The following is a 24,865-nucleotide window of genomic DNA, read 5'->3' as shown; positions in this document are numbered from 1 at the left end:
TATTTCTATCCCAAATAAATACGTAATTTACCATGCAAAATTGCATACAGCTGTGGACCTTTCCAGTAGTTTCCCTTTGGTTATAACTATTTTATAAGACTTAAATTTCATCACAAATTTATCTGAGTGTTATTCTGTGTTGCAGTTGTGGTAAATCTGCTCTGTATTTTGTAGGGAAAATTCTTGTATTGTACAGCTGTTGAAGTAGAGAGGGTACTGCGAGTTATAAAATTATAACTAAATGATTGATTATAAAATTATATAGTAAAATAGATGGATTTATCCTCATTCCATTATTTATTAGGTCAGAAGTTAGTTAGGATCAGTCAGTTAGCTGTTAACACCTGGGAAGTCATGTCCCAGGAGGAAGGGGTAGCTGTGCCATGACTCCCAAGCAGAGAACAAGCAAACTGTCCCAAAAGCCATCTGGGGGACAGGTTATGAGCTGCAGCATCACTAAATTTTTACAGGGAGGTCTCTGCTCAAGGACAGTGTATGACATAATCTGGAATGTGTGGAAGAAACAGCTCATGCTGATCAAGTCTTTGATGATGGGTATGTCAGGAGAAAAATGAAGCAAGACCAAGATCTCTGCAGTCTAGTTTCCTAGGGGCATCATGGTGACCGTGCAGATCAGCCTGGGAGAGGCAGTTTCCCAGCCCCATGTTACTCCTGGCTCCGTGGGGACTGAGTGTTGCACTCCGAACAGCATCGCCGTGCAGAAAGAAGTAGCCCTTTGTTGAACATCTCAAGACTGTATCATTTCTTTCACCTTAAAAATACACCTCTGAAGCTTGTCAGATAATTCATTATATCCTGCTTCAGTCTTTGTTTCAGAGGATGATCTGGAGGCATGTGATAATAGCCGTGAAGATTAAAATGATCTGAGGATTTGAGGTCTGAATAGCAGAAGGGAATTGTATTTATATTAGTATCTCCCACCCAAGAGCTAGAGGATCATCTTTGTGGTGCTCTTCTGCAGCTTGTTGTGCATATTTCTTAAAAACAGTGTGGGCTCTCAGTTATTTCAAAGACAGAATTTCCTGAAACACAATGACCTTCTCTTATTTTGCCTTTCTAATGATGCATTGTGTATGTACACGAAGGTTCTTGCTCTTCTCCATAAAGATTCTTCTAAGTATTTCTAGTGGGTGGGTTGCATGCACTGAAATCTCAGCACGAACAGATTACATATCCCATCTTCGTTTGCCTGATTAAGACTTTGGTAGATCCAAGCCCTACTTTAAAGTTATAGAGCCATAACAAGGTTATAGTAACAAACTGGTGCAGAAAATTTATTATATGACAAACAAAACCGAATAGTCTACTGTATCAAATATAGCCCCATTTAAAGAGATTGTAATAAATAGGCAAAGAAAAAAAAAAAAGGAATTAGACTTTACTGCTTTTATGCTAAACAAACATGTTTAAATGCTTTAACCAATGAAATGATGGTTAGAAGAGAGAGAGAGAAAGAAAAAAAATGGCAGGCATCTTATCCTTTCTTCTTTATGGAGAGCGACAGGTCATTTATCTGGACAGCAAAATTAACAATGCACTTTCTTGGGGCAAGATGCTCCTGAGAAGAGCAGTGCTGACCATTGCTGCTGTCTTTGTTTATGAAGAACTTCAGCTCCTGGTGAAGTCAGCAAGACTCACATTTGTTTATGTATTGAGTTTGTCCTAAGAGTGCCCCCTGGAAAAAAGAATAAGTGACATTCCCATTCAGACCAGGGGGCAGGGTCAGCATTAGGGTGGAACGCATTGCCTCAATACTCTTGTTATGGTGCCATCCCCCCGCTGTCTTGGCTAGATGACTTTCAGGATGCAATTTCTAAGCCAAGTGTCTGTATAGGTGGCTCTATCAACAGGTCATTTGCAGCCCAACAGAGAGATGCTATTGGTGTGTGCATCCTTAAAACCACATAAAAAATGTAAAGAAGAGTCAGAGACAAGCTAGAGGAAGCAAAAGGAAGAAAGATTTAGGAAGACTGAGGCAAAACAACTGCAAAATAAAGAATCATACCCCTTGCAAATGTTTTTAGCCTAACAAAAATGCCTTGGGGCACAGTCTCATTCACAATGACAGGGATGCTATGCCGTTGCTGAATGTGTCCCTTCCCATGTCCATTTGTCAGGCAGTGGGTTCAGCCACCACCCAGACCTCAAAAGTCAAATTCTCTACAAGATTGTTTCAGCCCCTAAAACTCACTGTAGTGTCAGAATTTATGGTGGTTCCACATATTTATGATCTCTAGCTCTATGGCAACCCTAGTAAAGTCATTGCACCGATACGTGAATATGTCATTTCATAATTACTCTAATTTTATTTTAGAAAGTAAAGTTCCTCATTATGCACTAATCAGACTTCTAATCACTCAGCCCTCCCTTCTCTCCCCTCCTTAGGGAAGCCATAGAGACTTATCAAATATGCCACCTTTTTTTTTTTAATGTGCTCATAAAAAGTCATCAGATAAGACGCACTCTGGCATCAGAAAAATGATTAAGCTATTTACAGTGAATATATCCACAAATGAAGATACTATTAATTTGATAATATCTATATTAAAAGATCATTTATTTTTTTTAGAATAATAAAGACTTCTTGATTATTTTAAAATCTAGGCATTATGCACTAAGTGTAAAAGCTTACTTCCCTTACTTACCCTTGCATTACTTCCCTGGCATATAGCTAACAGAAAGCAAACTTCCTGTTTCCTGATGAGCATAAGAACAGCCATGATGGGTTGAATCAAAGGCGTTCTCTTTTTGACACCAAAGAGAGTGGATGGTCCCAAGTGTATCATCCCACTTTTAGTAATCAGGAGCTCAGGAGCTTGGTAAACTGGGAGCTTCATCAAGCTTTATCAGCCACTGATAACTAAAAGAAAAAAAGTACGAACAGTTGCACCAGCCCTGGTCAGCCATCCATATTAACTACAGTTTGTAGACAGCAATAGATGCTTTTGGTGAGGCAACAGATTACTGGTAACATTTGGGTCATCTACCTAAGAGTCAGGAAAATATTTTAATTATATGCACAAGTCCATCTCTCCTAGCTGCTGCAGCAGGTTATCATAATGTTGACTGAAGCATGTGATAGGTGCTGCCCTGAGAAGGGATGTCATTCAAAACAAAGCCCCAAATCATTTTTCCTTCCTGACTAATATATGGATGGTTTTCCAGTCTTCTTTTTTTTTTTAAAAAAAAAAAGGCAAAACAAACAAAACAACAACAAAAAAAACCCCTCCATGTTCAAGTTAAAAAAAAAAGTCTCTTCAGATGTTTACAGGAATGAGTCCCCACATTATTGATCATAAGAAATCTCTCCTTGGATTTGCAGTATTTTAGTTTCATTGGATAATCATTAATTGTTCCTGGAGGGTGAAAAGAAATGGAAACATATCTTATTGCTCAGTGATTGTGTCCCAGAGATGTTGTTTCCTGTTGCTTTTAATCTTTTCTTCTTTCTCATCTAAGGAAACCACTAAGTTTCCTATGCTGCTAAGCAAGCTTGTTGTCCTTTCCTTTCCTCTATATTTTTAAAATTATTTTAAAGAAATCTTTTCTAAGACACAGCAGCAGAACAGTACATGTTGTTCTAGATAAGGTTACCAGTGATGTGCCTGATTTACATGATAGCCTTCTAAAATTCTCAGTGCTATTTGTCATCTTATTTCTTTTAATCATAAGAAGTGATCACTATGGACTTCCCTACTATCCTTCCTTAAGGGTCTACCTCAAACAGATGAAGATTTTTCCTCCTTCTTGAACAAAGTTCATATTTCTGGTTTTCAGAGGAGTTCATCTTAAACTTGCCACAAAATTTAATACAGAATATCATAGAATCATAGAATTGTAGAATCATGTAGGTTGGAAAACACCATCAAGAACATCAAGTTCAATACAATTCATCCTATACTTCAGACCAGTGTAATTTCTGGAATACATAGGTTCATAAGTTTGGAGAGGGAAGGTAAGAAGAAACATTTCTTATTACTATTGATGTGATTACAGATTTTCCTATCAAGCATGTTGGGGTGCCCCAGCACTCAGATTTAACATGCAGGCAATTGCCACAGGGATTGTTTTCTGACCTCATCTCAGCTGGGTAAGAAGAGACTGATCTGGGACTTCCTGCTGCTCCACCCTAAGACCATGCAAATTTTGTCTTTGCTGTATGGAATGACAGAGATGGTATGCCTGGATTAAAACAAAGCAAAGTTCTTCAGGGAAAAACAATCACCTTGACTTCCACCACAGACCTTACTCAAGACGGAAAAGGTACTATGCAGTCCCATCAAGGCAGCCTGCAATAGCTTAGGTTAACTTCATCCTCTGATGGTGCAAGGATTGACTTCCAAGCAGGATTTTACAGTACTCTGTAAATATATAATGTAGCAGTGGTTCTCACCCCTCACCATCTTCCATTAAGAATGGGGCTATTTGCGTAACTAATCTGAAAAACATAAGTGTAGGTCACAACACTTCAAGATAGTTAATTCAAGATGCCTTTAGTACTGGGTGATGAAAATGATTGGAGCTGATGTGGAGCACTGATGTGGAGCGCATCTAGCATTTTAACCAGCCAGACATGGAAAGAAGAGTAAGGTTTAGCTCTGGCAGAAAGCAGTGAATCATGGATAATATTTAAGCTTTTCTGGTTAATTATAGAAAGTGTCAAGCAATGTTATATGAGGGAAGAAAGCAAAGGGTAAGAACAATAATTACCATGAAATTCATTGCCCAAAAGTGTCAGACAAAGTAATAACTAGGATTCTTTGTGTTAGGAGAACAGGTAAAATTGTCAACATGAGCAAATACTTTATGAGAGTTCTAAGGTCCAAGTAAAAGTATATTAGACAAATGTAAAACTTTAGTGTTTTGACATAGAAAGGTTGTTATGAACTCTGAGTTTTACTACATCACTTTCAGCCAAGAGGCATACCAAAGCTTAGAACTTTAGAAGTTCAGACCTGCTCATATATACCTGGACAGGCAGCACCATGAAATAAAGCAGAGTATGACAAGGCTGTCTAGGTTGCAGTTATATATGAAGAGCAAATACCAAAGGTAAATCACATTTCACACCTTTAAAGGCTAACTTATGTAAATTAGCCAGTCTGGCACAGGTGCCCAAGGACAAAATCATCCAACCTCTCTTCAGCCTGCTCAGCAGCATTAGCAAGTGGGCTGTAACAATACAGAACAAGTGACTGTACTAAGGGCTTGAAATTTCTTCTCCGAATTGACCCAGAGTTTTCATGAAGACCATGAAAACCATGGTGACAACCAGTTTGCACTCTGGCATACCTGGGACTCAAGCTTTGGTTTGGATCCCCACTCAAAACACAACTCAGGTGCTACCAGAGCTGCTGATTCCCTGAGGTTACCCAGTCCCAAGTAAACCCTCTGCAGATACCCACAGAGGTGATGGACAAGATTTAAAAAAAAAAAAAAAAAAAAAAAAGAGGTGGGCTTGCTCGTGATGGCAGGGAGAGAGCCTTAAGAGATGGCTTTCATTTGCAGAACAGCAAGAAGAAACTTGCCGGTATTCTTGGGATGGGAGAGGGACTCAATGCTCACAGTTTTGAGACTTACATTTTAAAACACCCTTTCCTCTGATTGCTGTAGTTACCTCCAAAAAGCCAATAGTTGCAGATAATGAACACAATGACCTTCAAAATTAAAAAGAAGACATGTTTTAACAGGTATCAGAAGACTTCCCTTTCACATGACTGTGTTGTTTTCACTTCTGAAAGCATTTTTGACAATGTCTCATAGTCAAGGTTAATAACAAAATGGGAGGTGTGGGAATTGTGAAATGAATGGTAAGATGGCCTAGAAAGTTTAAAACAGAGTTACATGAAACACAGGGAAAAGGCTGAAAAGGCAGACGCATCTTGCATGAATGACAGAAACAATGAAAGAATGAGTAACAAAGGAAAACAGATGCAGTAGAGAACCTGAATTGCTTTGATCATTCAAAGGCTTAAAACTGATAGTGTTTAATGCTGATGGACAGATATGAAATGAGGATGATAAAAAGAATAGGATGCTAAGCAATAACATTCAGCTTCATGAAGAATGAAAACTGAAAAGGGAAGAAAGAGTCAAAATAGTAAAGACAAAACAGTCAAGCAAAATTAATACCGTCTGGTACAAACACATGATGAAAATGGACTCTGAAAGGGAAAAGAGAAGGATAGGGAAGACGCTAAAAAAACAAACAAAAACAAACAAACAAACAAAAAAACACCATATTTGTAACTTACGTTATCAGGATATTACAGACTATGCCCCAGGGTGAGCAAAACTATTCCTGACTGTGCACCCAGATCATGGCAGTGCAAAGGAATTTGCTTCTCAGCTGTTCCCTGACTAATGCACACCAAGACTTTTATTGCTCTTCCCAAACATACACCAAAGGAGCAGCCTTGGAAACCAGCCTTGGAGATGTAATATTATTGCTGCACTGCATTTGCTTTCACATTATTCCTATACCTGCATGAAATTTGTCACTGATAGTCTCAGATGTTGTCAGATTTATAACAGCAGGGGTTTGTTGGAAATAGGAATTTTCTGAAGGACAAGAATGTCAATTTCCTTTTCCCCAGTTCAAGTGTTACAGAAAGCATGAGAAAATACATACTTTTTTTTCTTCTGAAGAAGGTTTATAAAAAAAGTAAAAACTAAAATTTTGACTGTTTCTTAATATTCTTGCAAAGAACCATCCTTTCTCTTTGCCCAAATGGAGTCAACTCACATGGTCAGGTTCTCAAAGCATTGCAGTATCTTCTAATGTTAGTTTACAATTTGCTGTTTCCATGAACATTTCTGCCAGTAGACTCATCTCTTTGAATATTCACAGAAAAAAAAAGGAGTGTAAACAAATGCAAAAATATTCAATTTTTAAAATGCAACCTCAGTCTCAGAAGCTGGAGCCCATCCACGAGCTATGCTCAGCAAGGAATGTTAATGTGCTGCTGAGGGGACATATATTAATGGTATAAAACTGTTACCATGTGTCATACACATGGTATGCGGATGGTGACATCTGCACTCACAACTTGCTGAAAAGTCAGCCTGCCTGAACTGTGTAAGGGTTTACCACTAAAGAAGTATGTATTACAGCTCATAATGCAGTTTTCCATATAATTACAGTGCAAGACTGTCTCTGAATTTGGTCATTAGACTAATTCAAAATCAGATACATCATCATTTCATCGGCCTAAAGTTCGTTGCCAAGATTCAGCTCTGCCAAACCATCAAAATTCATCTTCCTAGAGATGGAGCAGGCATCACTGCTCATTTTCTGGCCTGATGGGTTAGGCCTATTTTAACGAAGTTCAAAAGAATTAGCTTGTCTTTACCTTTGAGTGTGAACATAAATAGAAATAGAGAACCGGAGCTTAATTGCTGGCCTGATTACTCAGTGGCTGTGCTGCAGCCCTCTGAAGGCTTCTCTCAGCCGAAAGGATTGCGCAGAGCTCAGGCATCCCTGTCTGTGAGGTTCTCTCTGCTCTGAAATTCAGCACCGAGTGCTTAAATTTAGGCTTAGACTCCGTTCACCAAATTTCTGCAGAGGGCAGTTGCAGCCAAGAAGCCTGCCTCAATAACTACTCTGATACTGCATGACTTAAAGAAGTCCAATAGTGTTTTACCTGTTCTTACTCTAATCTGTGCCTTCCAGCAGAAATTGTGGATTAGGATTTAGAGGTCTCTTGCTGCTCACGATCCGTGCATTCTCTTTCAGGTGTGCGACTCAAGCCTGCGTAAAGCAAATTCACTGGAGCCAGACTTACTTTAACAAAGCTTTCTAGTGCTGTTGCTCTGGTAAGAACTTTTTTATTTCACTAAAATTAATCTGAGAAATAAATCAGAAAAAAATGTTTAAATGGAGAAAAAAATTGCCGTTGTTTGGCAATGTAGAGAGTTATTCAATTCCGTAGCTACGAAAAGGGCAGAAGACTAAGTCATTCAATAAGAGAACTGTGCTCCAGTCATGATAGCAGAAATAATATCATAAAATAAACTATCTTTAACTTGAGTTAGGCTTTTCTGGGAAGTGGGATGGTCAGATTCGTATTTGTTTTGAAATTTACTTACCAGTATCTGGCAAAGGTTTATCCCTACACAAAAGCTCTGATATTTAACTTGTTAATTGACATGTTTGTACATTAAGGCAAGCTGTAAATGAACAACATAACAAACTAAACATGATCACTCCAGACACGCCACTACTGCTTCCCAAGAGATGCAATTCATACAGCCCACATACAGGCCCACAACATACAAAAGCTATGAAAAACAAACAAAAAACAAACAAACAAACAAAAAAAACACCACTGTACTGCTCTGAATTTACTCCCCAGCAAGGAAAAAAAAAATTTAAGTCATTTTTGCATGTTGATTAATTTCAAACCTACTGGTTACCTACCAAAATGCTCAGCTTCTTTTCAGTCTAATAACCATACAGTACCACAAGTACAGAGGGTAAAGAAAACCCTTCTGTAACCTAGCAATAGAACAAAGTGTTTATAGGAAAACTGAGAGAGACTGATAGACTTGTTTAATAAATTTAAAGAATTTTAGGGCAGGGTGCCCCACCAGTAGATTGTTAGAGCTGTACCAGCCCTTGGAAACATCAGATACTCCTGGCACTGCTGTTACAAACTCCCTTGGAGATCATGCATGTTCCCTCGTACTGCTTGCATACCTGCTAACATCACCCTCCAAAGGGTAGATTTTCCTCCCCAGCCTTCATATAAGCAGCTCAGGTCAACTTGCACAATTAAGCAGAAATCCCCCTTCTCACTCTATGGACTCTAGGAGAAAATGGATTGGAGTACTGGTAACTGACAAATTATTTCAATGTCCTGATTTAAGGATTGTTGCTCCCATAAAGAGGGATGGCTTTCTTACTTCAGGTTGCCAAGACTTGGCTTTACAACTAGGAATAAAAATAAGAATAAACTAATATCTGCTATACTGAAATACATACTGAAAAGACAGAATAACAAATGCATTATAATGATTTTTAAGAAAAACAAATTTGCTTCTGTGCTCCAGCATCTCAGCTAGCTTCTGAGGTTAGTTGAATACCCAAAGGAGTGAGTGGGCTGGATAGCTTCTCCTCTTTAACTTAAGATTCCCCTCCTTTTTTCTGTTTCCTTTTCAGTTCACCTGCCTGTTCTTCCTTATGATTTGGCACTGAGAAACCAGGACCTGCAGAGGTTCACAGACAGTTTCTTTCTCCCCACCCCACGTTATTTTCCTTTTGTGTGCCGTTATTGCTACAGACTTCAAGCTGCCTTCTCTGGCTTCTAGCTACGCCAGCACACCGTGGTGCAGCTGTATGGATTGCATCTTTTGGGAAGTAGTAGTGGCATGTCTGGAGTGATCATGTTTAGTTTATTATCCTGTTCATTTACAGCCTGCCTTGATGTGCAAACATGTCAAAAACAAAAAAAAAAAAAAAAGAAGGTGAGGCACAGGCCCTACCTTACATCTTACTAAGTTTGGGGGAGTCATGTTGCAAGGAGGTTTTTATGTTCTGATGACCCATTTCCAGGAGAAGTAGCAAAACTGCCTGTTACATTACCTTGCCAGGCATTTCATGCTTATTTTAAAAATGTGGATGATGTTTCTACAAAGAATATCAGCACTGGTCTGAGTTCATGTGTGCAGTTCCCCCAGTGCCACTATCTGTGCACTGTAACATGCATAGATGTACTGTAACACAGAATTATGAATACAGCAGGTATCTGTCTTGCTGCTGCACATCAGCCCTGTCTGCCACTTGCCCTTACCCGAGTAACTTTCTCCTATCCTTCTCTCCATAATTAGTGATTATATATCACAGACAGAAGACTGTCAGCCTCCTTTATTTGAAACATATGCACATACAGACCTTACACACACATGCCCATCTGAGCATTCAAGTTCAAAAACCTGAGTATAATAAAGCCCTAACCATATATACTTTTCTGAAGCCCCACAATATTTTATTTTAAAGTGTCAGCCTTGTTAGAATTTATCTAAATTTTAAAGTATCTTTTTTGGAATGTTCATTTTTATCATAATTATGGACTCAAAACTGCAATGAGCTTCTCTTAGCTCCAAATCCAAATGGAGGAGTACACGCTTTTTCTACTGCTTCACAAGCAAAAATTGAGTTTCTTCCTGGGGTGGACCAAGGAATTTGGAAAGGACGGTGGGATTTCTGAGGAAACCAGAACACAAATCCCTGTGAGTCAGGCAGAGCTCCTCCAGGACCTCCTGCAGCCTTTTGGTGTGTGCCACAACTTTAAAAACTCTCCACTCTGCTGCTTCTGCTGTCATAGCGATGAAACACATTTTCCAGCCATGCAGAATTTCAGAAAATAATGCAGTTAATGTCTTCCACATATCTCAGGAACCACGACCCACTGATGTCATTGGATAACCTCTCACTGACATCAATAAGATCATAGTTTCCTCTTCCACCAGTGACGTAACCTGCTGAATAGCACAGATGCCTTCAGTAACTTTAAAAAGCAAGGAAGTTTCTCCACATCCACTTGCTACTTGCCTCCATTATCCTCAAGGCCACAGGGGTTGAAATCTTGCATATTTACTTTCATTGTAACCTGTGCATTTGCTACCTGGCATAGAAAAAGGTGTGATTCTGTTTGCAAGGCTGTAGCACACTGCATCGTATCTCCATTTGTGAGACTTTTTCTACATAAAGTGCTGACCAGTTTTAGCACATTATCCTGGGATAAAATAACTATAAAAATGTAAATTTAAATTTGCTGCTGCAAAACTCCTGAGTGGACCTTTTTAATGGGATATCTCCAAATTATTATATGCAATTGTTAAAAGTGGCACTTATAGCTGTCTGTATCCTTGGGAAAAGTGAGTGCAAACATAAAGGAAAATTGGCAAGCCACTAAGTGCCTTGTCCTTATCTGTCCTTCCGTAGGCTAAGACATTCTGATACATAAAGGAGGTTATAAGATCATTTAATGAGTCAGTTGGAGTTCTCTGCCTCATAGTTATGCACTGGCAGACCACACCAAGTCACTGGCACAATGTAAATACTGCTATAAAGGATCTCTGCAATAAGCCAGACACCACTGTGCCATTAGTGCACCAGCCAAGGTGCAGCTGCTTTCACAAGGAGTCACTGAAAAATATACATCTGTGACATTCCCAATCAAGAAGGGGAGTTCTGAAACAACATCATTTTAGTTTTCAGCTGTAATTTTACCAGTCTTTCAAAATTCATATGTTAAAATAAATCAGGCACAAAAGCAATTGGATAAATGATACTTCAAAGACACACAACTGTAAGACTATCTTTTGAAGGATGATCCTATTAAATGCATTAACTGTACAACTGTTGTTACTGAAATTGGTAGGAACTGCAGCACAGGAGGAATACACAGAGCGGACATGAAGTTGGGGCCCTACAAAGAACTAAGACAAGAAGCAAAACACTTCCCTGAGAGAACACAACCAATCTTTTGTTATTGCTCATAACAAATCATGAGTGACATAAAACAGCTACAATTTTATAGTAGAAATAGATATAAGTCTTTGTCAACAGATGTGCAACCCAAAGCTGTTCTTAGCAAATAAAACTATACTTCAAAAAAACTACAGTTCTCTAAAACACTTTTAAAAACTAAACTGAGGGGACTTTGTATCACCCACAGTATATCAGTAACATAATTCTTCTCTGTAGAAATACTCTAAATGTATCCCTTATGATAAATAAATCTATGACTTACAATATTAGGCCTAGATTTTCAAAAATGTAGTCCTCATCTTCTAATACCTCAAAATAACATGATTTTCAGAGATGTACGTACTTGTAGGTACTCTGTAGAACAGGTTCCTTCAAGACATACTAAATGGACATCCCAAAAGTGACATCTTTTAAAAGTTTAGATACAAGTTTAGGAAGTTCACGAAATGTCCAGACACAAGGACTGAAATCTCCATTTTTTTCACAGAACACTTAACAGTACCAAAAGACAACCACTGAACAACACCACACATTTCTACCAAGCATCCAAAGGTCAGGATGACAACATGACAGAATCAGCTCTAAGGATCAGGAGATCATTTAACCTTCAAAAACTTTTAATTCATGGCTTCTAGCTCCAGTTTCAAGAGGAAAAATACTTAAGTTCTGAGGTTGGAGTTGTTAATAACATGCAATTATTACTTCTTGCATTTAAATCTCTGTTTCCAGCGTAGTTTAATGATCATATTGTGTCAAAAAGTTCCTTCCATAGGAAATAAGTAACAGCATTTACCTGAGTGACTGAATCATATTTTACTTAAATGAATCTTACTGTGTTTAAATTAAATTAAATATATTGAAAAAGAATCAGAACACATATGCATTATTTTGCTTTTCTGGAAAGACTTACAGGTAGTTATTGGCCTTTTAAACTAGGTAATTCAGCTCTTTCTTCATTATTCTCTTGGACTCCAACCTGTCTCCTTCTGAAAGCACAGCTAGTCCTTCAGTGGAATTGAGCTGAACTCTGATTTATGGGTAGGCAGAAAAAAATGCAGCTTTCTAAACATTATTTTAAGCTTCACATTTGTATGAAATAATAGCTTTCTGCTTTTGGAATGCTCACTTCAGACACCAATTTTATTGCATATGATAGATTTTTCTCTAGAAATAGCCCGTATAACTCAGTGATTTTTTTTCTCCCAAATTCTGAGTAGTTTTTATTAATTGGAATATTTTGGGGTATGAGAACATCCATAGTCCACATGAGTCCACATCTCTTCAACCTCTCCATCACTTTGTGATTCAATAGGTTAATCTGGAGAGGTCTGCAGTGTCAAACCAACAGCCTGTAATTTTGAAACTGATGGCAAGAGTTCTCTCTCATCATGAGTCAATAGGCTCAGTAGGCTGAAACTGTACACTTTATTATTACAGATCTAGAAAAACTTCAAAGCCAAAAGGCTGTTTGGAGCTTATTTCCTCTTAGAAGTAATATTTGACTTTCCTTGAATCCTCACTTAAGATATTTTAGTTAGAATTGCAAAGGTGAAAATCTGACTTTAGGTCTCATTCCCAGTTTAAAGTTTAAGGTACAAAGGACTCACTTCCTTTCATATCTACAATAACTATTTAAGAGTGAAGTCTTACAGAAAAAAATACTGATGACAATCTCTCTTAGAAGTGTTTTATTTCAAGTGTACCCATGCAGTTTGCAGAAAAACTGTTTTTGCTGGGGATATAGTAGACATATTTCTTCCCTTAACTGATTTTATTTGGTCCTGCATTTTCCCATGGAAAATTAATCCTCTGTTTATCCTCAGAAATCTCTCTCTCATAATGTCTCAAAAAAGATCATTTTATCCATGATGCATGTTACCAATGTGCTCACAAAGAGGAAAGTGGAATAAAAGATCTTCACGTCAAGGCTCATCTGCCGTCAATTCATTACGCTGCTTTTAGTGACACCCACCTTTCACATTGTCAGAGGTGCGATGACTATGAGTCTCTCAAGGACGGTGCAACGTGGGGACGTGCTACCAAAGCATCATTCATAGAAAACACAAGCAGTGTGCAATGCATGTTGTACCAGGAGAATATTGCAGAAGTAGAAAAGAGTGCTGTTACAGTGAGCAGGGTTATGATCTACACTGACAGTTTTATGGAAGGATTTACCTTCCAGATTGCAGCACATAATTTAACATACTAAACTATTGTCTACAGCACAAGGAAAATGTGTTCTTTTAAGGGAAAGCCACGACAGTACACATACAGATTGATTTATTTCCTGTCAGTTATCACATGTCTTGGGGGGGTCTGTTTCCTCCCCACTGCTTTTCCACAAATAAAACGTTCTGAGCAACTGATGTTTGAGACCAGCATGCCAAACGCAAATACCTCAGATATTTTTCTGCTTTTTCTATGAAAAGCAATATCCGTGTAGCTTTAGAAAACTGCCAGATTATTTTTAAAACCAGACTCCTGACTCACTCCCTCTTCTTACGCTTGAATATACATGATTCAGTGGAAAACATGTTCTGAATAAAATTATTCTTGCAGCAAACACACTACATGGGAGTAAGGGATAATCATTGCGTTGAAAAGTTAGGTCAAAAGATCAGTGTCATAAGCCTTTCTTTCCTCACAAACACAGAACAATTTTGTTGCCACTCAGGAAACAGCTGCTGTGCAGCAGTGATCAGTATTTAGCTACATCCTCTTCAGGGCTGTAAACCTCACACCCCTAGCACTGACCAGTACAATATGGGGGTAAAGGAGGGAAACAGCTCTGAAACAGGGGCAATAATGAGCATTTGCTCATTGCTTGGCCGGTGTTTCCCTGACACCTGAGACTCAGCCAGAGGGTGCTTCGGATGAGGCAGCAATACTGGGATGCCTGCAGGTGCTGTGGGGTAGGACACTGCACACCTCCGGCAGCTGGGCTGAATGCAGCCCTGGGGAAGAGCCAGTGGGAGATGGGCAGGGCCAGCTCATGGCAATGTGCCAACCAATTTCACCAATTTCATGGCAGTGTGCCAACCAATTTCACCACCACACCCATTTGTCTTCAAACACCCATTCTTGAGCGGATTTCCGAAGAATGCAGGACGAGAAACCCTGACACAGGTAGATATTGATGCTGTGTCCCTTGAGAAGGTATCTCAATTTCCACTGATTTGGACATGACAATTTTATATGTTTAATTCCACCAACTCTGAGTCCTAATTAGGCATTCATGATTGTCCTGAATTTGTCTCAAAACAAACACCTTTTTCATTGAAGTGATGGTGATGTTGTTTCTAAATGCAACTAATGTATCCTATTATAAAGTTCCCCTGTATCTTATCCCTTCACCAGCCTTCTAGCAGCTTCCTTGCTAAAAATTCTTTTTTCTTTCACATAGGGCTCCAGAGTCAATGGTACATTCACAACATTGACAATTTTTAGTAATATGCAATAAAAATATTGTGTTTAATAGAATAGGATTGTTGCTCAATCCTAACCCTTAGCTTTCACCGTGCAAGCTGCAACAGTTATGTCCAAGTTTCACCAGTGGATTCTGACTCCTACAACTGGAAAGTTTCCGCTTCCCAGATGGCAGATTATTTGGATTGCACTGATTATTAACATAGTCATTTCTCTCTCTGTTACTAATAAACATACAAAATAATGTTGCTGCATTGGAACTTACCTCCCTGACTGCTGTTACCTCCTTCTGTATTGGCGGGGCAGGGGGAGAGGAACATAAATGCAGTTCTTTCTTTAGTTACCTGATTACCTTTTAATTTCAGGTAAGAAGAAGAGAAAACATGACCTTCATCCCCTGCCAAGTCACAAGGTTAGGATTATCTTTGTACCACCTTTTTGCATAACATCTCATAACTATGAGATTTGTTTTTATTCATCTGAGGCCAAGTTTGGTACAAGTACACAAAAAGATAAAGACAAGAGAACTTGAAAAAGGACAAATCAGTCACTCATCCCCATACATCTTTCCATCAGGAAAGCTATTTTTTTGCACTTATTTCTATGTCCTCTTCTTCCAGAAAGGGGAATTTTAAGATTGATATCTTAAAATTATCATCCAAGAATTCATTTGAAACAAGATTGAAAAAACAAAAACAAACACGCTCAACAAGGTGAATAAAACACATCTTCAAAATAACTTTGGCAGCACTCCCTGGATTTAGTTCCCCATATAACAGCACACAAATACCTATTTATCACAGCAGTTCCCACTTATTCATTTGGGAAACAGTTTTACAGCAGTGAACAAGACAGGCCTGAAAAACCCCGTCAAGATTTGCATGGACATTTCCTAACCGTCAGTGTGTACTTCTCCAATAGTTTAACCTGCTATCCTCCTATCCTCACCGGCTTTAGCAAAGCTCTATCAGCTAACATAAGAATCCTCCCAAAGAAGTAAGACCTATAACAGGAAAGAAATTGCACAAAATGGCCAAAAGCTAACTACAAATAAAAAGCCATTTTCTCCCATCTCTCTCTCATTTCTGCTCTGGGAGCACACATGGACATAGTGGTTCCCAAGGGGTAAACTGAGTTCTCAGTATATACAGGAAAATACTCACTTTTGCAATACCTCTCATTTCTAGTAAGAAATAAATATTCATCTCTTACCGAACTGTTATGTACCAGGAGCTCTGGATGAATATCCCTGCGATTATCTTCCCTCATTCCTTGGAAGATGAAAACACCAGCCTCCTTTCCTCAAGGATATTTCTTCCAAACCATTCTGTAGTACAGGTGCAGCCTGTCATGAGGTTCATCTGGGCACTGGGATGTTACCAAAACCAGCACCAAAATCATGACAGGAATCCTGGGGAAGAAAGAAGGAGTACTGATTCATGCAGAAGTGCCCTGTCACCAACATGGTTCTCACTGTAGTTTCAAGCTACTGGGACTGGTCTTCTTTTCCTTGGGATGGGTGGGTTTGCCTGCTCCAAGGAGCTTCTCTGGTGACAATAGCTGAGACAGGGTCTTAGTTAGGACTAAGCAAGAAGCAGGAGTAGATGGGAAGCTAAGGGGGAAGCAACTGCATCTCCTCAGTCCAGTCTTGTCACAGGCAAACCACATGTTAAGAGGCAGCCCGGCCTCAGGCTGCATTTGGATGCTGCCTTTCATCCAGATTGCAAACCCTGCCTCCCCAGTGCTCTGTGACTGGCCACCTGCACAAACCAACTGGCTGCTTCAGGCCAGCATTTGCTTCTCTTTCGCAGCTGTCATGAAACATAAACATATATAAACAGAGAGAGGGCAGTGATGGGCTGCCCCCCAACCCAGGAGCAGTGCTAGGATGGGAGCAGTGCTAGGATGGGAGCAGTGCTAGTGCAGGGTCAAGAGCAAAAGATATGATGCTATTGTACAAAATCAGATACCACACTGTAACGTATAACACAAAATACATTCTGAGCTACATGTTAATTTACACCAATAAGGCCACAAGAGATCTATATTCAGTTGTGGGCAATGCACATCAGGAAGCTCATGGGCTATATTACCAAGAGTCCAGAGGGAAGAGCTTCAGCCTTCAGAGGATGGGCATAACCTAGTTCCCATGTTAACAACACAGAGGAAAAACAAACAAACAAACAAACAAACAAAAATTTAAATACACACAATAGGGGTAAGAAAACACTGGAATTGCTTGCCTAGGAGGTTGTGTGATCTTCATTCGGAACTGCCAAAAAAAATAGTGTGGCTGATCTCGTTTTAGTGCAAGAAAAAAAGTGTGCACTGTCTTTCTTAAAGTTCCTACATCATGTGGGACATTCATGTGAATATTTCAGGATTTAGTTCATCACAACTATGGCCCAGGGTGTTCAGAATAAGGTAGTTCTAGTACTTACCCCTACAGTACTCTTACTAGGTTGAAAGATCAAATGTTTTGATACTTGTTTCATCTAGAAACATCACTACAGAAAATGTCAACAGGGAAGATCAAAATTGCCTTTTTACAGAAAAAAAAAAAGGCTACTTCATAAATCCACATGGCTGAGGCTCTGGGTTGTTTAGTGATCTAAATTCTCCCTTTGTTTTTTTCGATGGTGAAAATTCAAAGGCCCCTTCAGATAAATTTTTAGGTAAAGACTGTTATTGATTTAAATAAAAATGAATCATACAATCACTACAGCATCCTCTGTGCTGTTTAATTTGATATTTATTTCAATTATTTCATACTACTCCTACATCTTTAACATTTCTGGAGTACTGTGAAATTTTACATCATATTACAGAATTTGTCAGACGGGGTAGAGAGGTAATTTTGAGTATGAGACTAAGGAGAATTGCAACTTTTATGGGTACAAGAAGCAGTTTAGATCTGAGGAATTATGCAAATTACATCTGTTCTTAAACCATCAATGCTGGAATTATTCGGCATAGAAATTAACATTATTAAATTTTAAAACCAACCACTCCTCTGCTGATGAATGGAGCAGTTCATCCCTTCCCCAGTGCTTTTGGCTTAGGCTGCATTGGTTAAAACAATTACACCCTTCTTTAACTCAGTCCTTGAGTTAAGTGGGTAACTCACCTGCTTAATTAAATGTCTGTGGAAGCATTAGGGCATTTGCTCAGATGACAGAGCTGGTCTGCGCATTGTTCTCTCTCACTAGTGACTCTTAGGGCTAGGAACCACATCGAAGTGCAAGCTGAGTCTCAGGAGAAAAATGCTGCAGCAAGAGGTGGCCTTGGCAGCCAAGTCCTCACCACCAGGAAAGGAGGTGCTGTTTCTATTCCTGTGACAGAAACATAGAAGCACTGGGGTTAGTGTTTAAAAGTCTTTAGACCTCATAATATAAAAGCAAAATTCAGAACACCCAGACAGTGTGCCTACCAGCAGGATAACAATTATCCCACTTCTTAGGTAATTTTAGTAAAAAATATTACTGTGTCAGGAGAGCAATAATATCTACCATGCATGAGACAGTCTTTAAATAGGTTTGATTCCATTAACTCATTAATTTGCTTTACATAACAATAAACAAAGGAAAATATTTTCATCTTGTTGATGGGCCAATTGTGTAAGTATTTTTGCCCAACACTCTCTGAATGACAAAAGATAGCAGTAAGAATTTAGTCATGTAAAAAGAAATTTGCCATTTGAAACCTTCTCAACTTTAGTTTCCAGTGGCAGATATCCTGTCACTGCTGTCTGCAGGAATTATTTTCCTATCTGTCTGGAGGTTTGCAAGCTGGGCATGGCTATTTTGCTGTCTGGCACATCAAAGCTCCAGGCTACCAGGTAGCACTTATAAATGTACAGTGCACCAGGGACTGCTGGAGCAAATATGTGTGTGTGTGTCTCTCTCTCTCTTTGTGCTCTTTCACTGACTTTCAGGGCTCAGGATTGCTGCAGAGGGAGCTTATCCGTGCCTTCTTTTTGGCCTTTTCTGTTGCAACATTGACTGGGCCACAAAGGGGCAACTTGTCTATATCCACCACTGTACTGAGAAATAAGGGGGTCAGACCTGGTGTATTCTGCAAAGTTCAAAGGATACCTTTCTTCATTAAGTGGAAGCAAAAAAAGAAAAAGAAAAACACCCAGTTTCAAGAGCTTGCTTCTACCAGATATTTACAAGTGGAAACAACTGCCAGTAAGCAGGAAAAGAATCAACAATACCAGATGGAAAAAAAAAAAAAGGAAAGAAAAGAAAAGAAAAAAAAAAGATGTTCTTTCCCCACTTGCCTGAAGTTTTATCCTCTTCTCTTTTATTTCAATTGGTTTGTTTCCTAGTAAACAAAAATGCTAAATACAACTATATCACAATACCCCATACAGGAGTTATCCTCTACAAATACAGCGGTAACGTGTCTATGCCAAACCTTTTGCTACCAATATTTCTGTGCCTGATGCACATGAAATGATGCAGCAATGGTTAACTCTTTGCTGGCAGAGCTTCTTTGCAGTATCTATCCTGTACGTCATATGTAATACCTTGTTGCAAATGTTGGGGGGGAAGCAGTACTGAAGTATCTCAAGAGCTTTTTCTCTCTGATCCTCTTCAACTAAAGAAGAAAGTACCTCATAACACAGGGGTTATGGATGACCTCTGTATGAGAGTCAACTTATCCTGCCAACATCTCTGGCTTGTGTGGTATACTGGAGGTTATAAGGCTACTTGTACCGTAGGAATTGCAGAGGACAGAGAGCAACCCACCCAGTGTTCATCTTCTGACCCTGTTCTGCAGTTTCTGTTTCAGAAAAAGGAAAAGCTCACTCTGGAAACACAGCAGTCACACTTACCTGGACATCAGGCAGAGTTTCATTTCATGCAAGCCTTGCCCATACCCTAAAGAGTCAGGGTTTTTATAGAATTTCTGAAGTCCTAGCTATATTTCCTAAACTGCCAAATAACATTGACATATTGCATTTATCTTTCTTTCTGTCTTTATCAATTGCCAGTCTACATTGAATTTGTAAAAATGTAAAATTCTGTGAGGTAAAATTCCACTTCTTAGAGACAGAAGCCTGGAAAGGGAATAGTGCTAACAGTGGACCATGGCTAACAATGCTATTACAGTTCTCTTTTTGATCAGCCTGCGTGATTTATGGCAGACTATAGGTACATTAAACAATTCTCAAGAACAAGAGGAAAATAAATTCAAATAAGAGAGATAGTAAGCATAGTCAACAGGATTAGTGTCTGGATTATTGTCAGTATTGGAATTTCAATTTTGCATTTCTCAACTTTTTTCTGCTTGGTCTTTTTAGCCTTAGTAACACATTGCTTAGGTTTTGCATACATAACAACAACTAAGTTAACTCTTCTACTTCCATGATATTTTAATGATGTTGAAAGTTTGGGTTGTCATTATTCATTTAAGGCTCACTAGAGGCTAAGGCTGATTCATAGCCCCAACATAGGAGATGGTTCGTTTTCTCAGTGGCACTAATGGTTTAATCATTCCTGCTATTCCCTGAGCACTTTTATGTTCTTTGAACTTTCTTTGAAGCCAAGATTTTGCACTGTTCTCTGATCTGGTTTATTTATATCCCCCTCATACTTTACTTCTAAGCAGATCTTCTACTGTATTTGAACCCCAGGGAACGTATACAGCATAGCATTACGGTCCCAATATTAGAAATACAGTGATGCTAATGATATAAGATGGGATTATAATAGGCATAAAAAATGGAGCTTTAATCACACTTGTGAGAATTCCCATGTGGAGCAGTAGATGAACTGAAAAGTGTCAAGTTTTATGAATGAAATCTCTCAATGATATATAGCCACAGGAACAAGGAATTTCACCCTAATGTATTACTTCACCCACCCACCCATAATAAACATGATTAATGTGGGATATCTACAATACAGATTCTCTCTTCAGAGACTATCTGTCCTTTCGGGAAGGCTAGGGAAGGAAAAAACTTGCAGGAAAACACCAGTAGTAGAGTCATCTCAAACTTAGCCAAATAAAAGTTAGGTATCTAATCTAAGCAAATTCTCTAGCCTCTGACTCAAGAGCATGCATTAGACCCTTCTAAAGAGAAATTCATCTCTTACTAAGTAGGAGTCTAAGACATGTAGAAACAATTACCGTCTGAAAGTATTTGATATATATTTGACTATACACACAACCTCAAAGATTAACTTAGGCTAGACAACTACCATTCAGATCATGAACATTAGATGAGATGTACCCACTCAGAATCAAGCAATACTTACCACACTCTGTCCTATACCAGTAGCTGACTAGCTGGGCTCGTGTGAACTTGTTGCTGGCTATACTTAGCTCTGCCAGGTCAAGATTGGAGCCTCATGACTTAAGCTAGGAGTTCATATGTGCACATGAATCTTGGGGAAAAGGCAGTGTACCCCTTTCAAGTTAGCTTCACAGTGGAGATAAGTGAGCACACCAGAAATTATAAGCAGGTTTGGTTTCTTTAATTTTTTTCCTGAGCATTACTTATATTACAAATTGATTTGTGTTCGTACTACAGGAAGAGTTCATAAAAAAGACCAATATGTATGTGTCAGTTTTTCTATGCATCTCCCTCTTTTTGTCAAAATACTCATAAGTAAGTAACTTTTCCCACAGGTCTGAGCAAGAACACCAAGTTGTCCCAGGGAAATTGCATAAAAAAATGGCACAAAGTCATCACTGACTACTACAGAATAGATGTGTATGACCTTGTAGACTCATTAACATATTCTCCCTTCTCTTTTTCCAATGGGTGGTTGGCCTAGGATTTTAATTCTTCCATTTCCGTAGCTGGTGTTTGCTTTGCTTCGTTCCCAGACCATTTACTGAACATGCATATATCTTTGCAAGTTACATGAGTGTTTATACTATTTGTGATGATGAGGGTGATGACAACAAAACTTTTGTGTAAGTACTTCATCTAGCTTTTCTCCCCTAAAGGTAGAGCTCACTATCTTTACAGCAATAATAAAAGCAGGCAAGTACCAAGCCACAAACCACAGGGTAGATCACTGCAGAAAGATGCACAACTTAAAAAAAAAATGCGTTTCTACAAGATTCCATTGTTTCAAGTTGTTTGAACAGTCGGTATTATAAATCACCAAAATTTGGAAACTTTTTATCTCTAAACGGTGACTGAAAGGAAAGAACAATATGTTCAATGTCAGTTTCCATTGCTGTGAGTATTTCTGATCAAAACACTCCATCTCCACATCTCCACTGTAATTTGTTGTGAAGTTTTGATCAAGGACGACACTCTTTCCTAGAGGAACTGTTTACAGTAACAATACAGAAGTATTACTGACTATTACAGCTTTAGAGTTTCTGGATTTTTGGTTAAATTAGCATATTCTGCCCTCTCCGATTCCCCACCAGCTGACAGGGTTTTTTAAGTCTCTGTAATTTATGTCCACCTCAGTTGAATCTGCCTGACTTGAGTTATGAGTCATATTTGAATGATGAGCCAGCCAGACTCCCCTTTGAACAGTCATTTAGGCAACCTAAGAAGACAGGAAAGGAGACTGGTGGAAAGCACAAAGTGCTTGTTGCACAGTTCTTAGGCAAAAACTACACACCTTGCTGCTGCTCTATTTGGCAGTGTAGAGCTGGCCAGGAACTGGAAGTAGCACAGTGCTATGTCCAAACTTACATCCTTCATGGTAAATTGAACAGTACCAAGAATTATTCTGTGATCCATAATTCAATGGTCCATTAAGGGAGAATGATTTGGGGCATGATTTTGGCCCTGGCCAAGAAGCACTTTTCCAAGCAATTGCTGGTCATGGCGCAGGAATCAGCACAGACCAAAGAACATTACCAATGGGGAGACTGCAGCCATCCTATCCAGGAGAGACTAAGAGAGCATTTAACAGTAGAGACACAAGCTGATCTGTGCTAGCTGGTCAGATAAGAAGAGAGCAATCAAAGTGTCTTAGAAGTTATAGCCTGAGGTTCCTCTTCATACAGCACTGGCATGGGAGCAAAAAGCCAAGAAGGGAAAAGCTTCCCAAGGAGCCAAGTAACCCTTCGAACTGCTTACAGGGAAGGAATGGAGAAATTCAAGGATCCCAGAAAGGTTCACAGGGAGGCTGTATTCCACCCACACAGCTAGTGAGGTAGGACTGGACAATGACTGAGATGGGGGTAGGAGGACAGGATGGGATCAGATAGTGGGAAATGGGCCAGTAATAGCAGCCTGTCTACTTCTCTGTATGATGCCTGCTACCCTGGTACACCCAAGCTACTGGGAGCATCCCCAACATCCTTCTGTGTTCTTTTCAAACTTTTTGTTGTTGCTAGGGCTGAAGCCTTACCTACTCAATCTGAATGAAGGACTAAGTGGAGTGTATTGCTGAAGTTTCTTTCCTTCCTAGAAGAGACAGTGCTTTGGGTTAGTTGATATTTTCCTACCTATTCACAACAGAAGTCATACTTCCCAGTGGGAAATAGTGGCAGGAGTAGCCTTAAATGTACATGTGTAAAATGTAATTCCTGCATCTGACAGAGCCAAGCTACTTTCCAATAAGCTCAAATACAAGGAAAACTAACTTGTCATAGAATAATCTTTTGAGTGCATCAATAACATCTATAGGCACAGAGACAAATCTTCGGTATTCAGCTAACGTATAACCTTTCAGAAATGAATGGATTTGCAAAAGATGTGAAAGAGATACTGTCTGACAGAGTAATAAAAGTTTACTGGATTCATCTTAAACATCTTTAACACGCGTTTTGATAACACCAGTGATTCATCAGCACTGATTCTCCAATGAGATCACCATTTGATATTTTTAAGATAATTTCAGTCATTCCTTAGGATGAATCCGAAGGCTAGAATTGGACATAAATACTAATGCTACATCTTCCTTTTGGTCAAATTATTCCCATTCCATGGTACAAAATTCTCCACATTACAATAATGAATGAAGCCATCAACATGACTTGCTTTCAGAAAGCTCTTAGATGCTGCCAAGCTTTAAAACATCCATTACGTATTAATATATATATATAAAATAATCTAGTGGCCCAAAAAATATTGGAGAAACACTGAAACCCATTTATGACTACTATTCCAGATAGAGTTCTTTCTCTCACTTTATTTTATCTGTGGACAATACTGTCCTCAAGTAACCTGCAACAGAAAATTTTTATTGGCAGCATTTCTTCCATATCTGACTTTTTTCACCTGAAAACTTGAAAAAGGCCAATCTTTCCTTTAGAAGATAGTATTTATGCTGTTGCTCTGAGAGAGCTTGTGTCAGCATACGCTAATATATAAAGGACAAGTTTCATAAAAACTTCATAACTTTACACAAACAGGTAAACAAAGAACTCAAAACAGTGAATTTATCCAGTCTTCTATTTGCTGTCTTCTGATGCTGGCTTCATCTATATGAGAGTACCGTGAATACAAACAGCTGAGCAGAGGTTCAGTGCTCCCAAGGTGGACTGCCAGTCCAATCACCCTCAGAAAATGTGTGATAACAAACCCGCACAACATGAAATAACAAGAACGTTTCAATCAAATCTATTATCTTAAGGAGGCAACTAAATGGCAGGAAGTGTAGATGCTGCCACTTTTAAAAGCAATAAATCTTCTCTGTCAAGATGGAAGAGCAGGACATGTATGAGTCTCCTGACCTTGTTGAAAGTAACTCATTCCTTCTATCTGACTGCTGCACTGAATTTTAAATAGGCCACCCTAATTTTCCCTGTATTAAAGGACTGACTTTTTACTTAAAACCGCTACTCAGGGAAAACTGACCAGTTCCAATGAAGTCTATAAATCTAATTTGAAGACTAAAAGGCCAACAACTGTGTCCCTACAGTCAGCGTAAAATAAATATAATAACAGTTCTGCTCAACTTACTCTATCTTATGAAATCCTTACAAAAATATAAA

At 38.9% G+C, this 24,865-nt stretch overlaps 1 protein-coding gene across 3 annotated transcripts in view; it reads right to left on the bottom strand.

The window, feature by feature from the left end:
• Window positions 1-1,403: 1,403 nt before the first annotated feature.
• Window positions 1,404-24,865, bottom strand: part of LOC308189287 (uncharacterized protein) — a 79,598-nt gene continuing 56,136 nt past the window's right edge. The window contains exons 3-5 of one of the 3 annotated variants that reach the window (XR_013946243.1): window positions 18,069-18,273; window positions 16,154-16,352; window positions 1,404-1,696 (exon numbers count right to left, since the gene is read on the bottom strand). The gene's annotated coding sequence lies outside the window, so the exon portion shown is untranslated. Of the gene's footprint in view, window positions 1,697-7,724; window positions 10,647-16,153; window positions 16,353-18,068; window positions 18,274-24,865 lie in introns of those variants that run through there. The other 2 variants (XR_013946244.1, XR_013946245.1) reach the window with 2 other exon arrangements.

Source organism: Anser brachyrhynchus (assembly GCF_964034855.1).
Source record: "Anser brachyrhynchus genome assembly, chromosome: 2".
NCBI classification, from domain to species: Eukaryota; Metazoa; Chordata; class Aves; order Anseriformes; family Anatidae; genus Anser; species Anser brachyrhynchus.
This window is presented reverse-complemented; position numbering and strand designations above follow the sequence as displayed.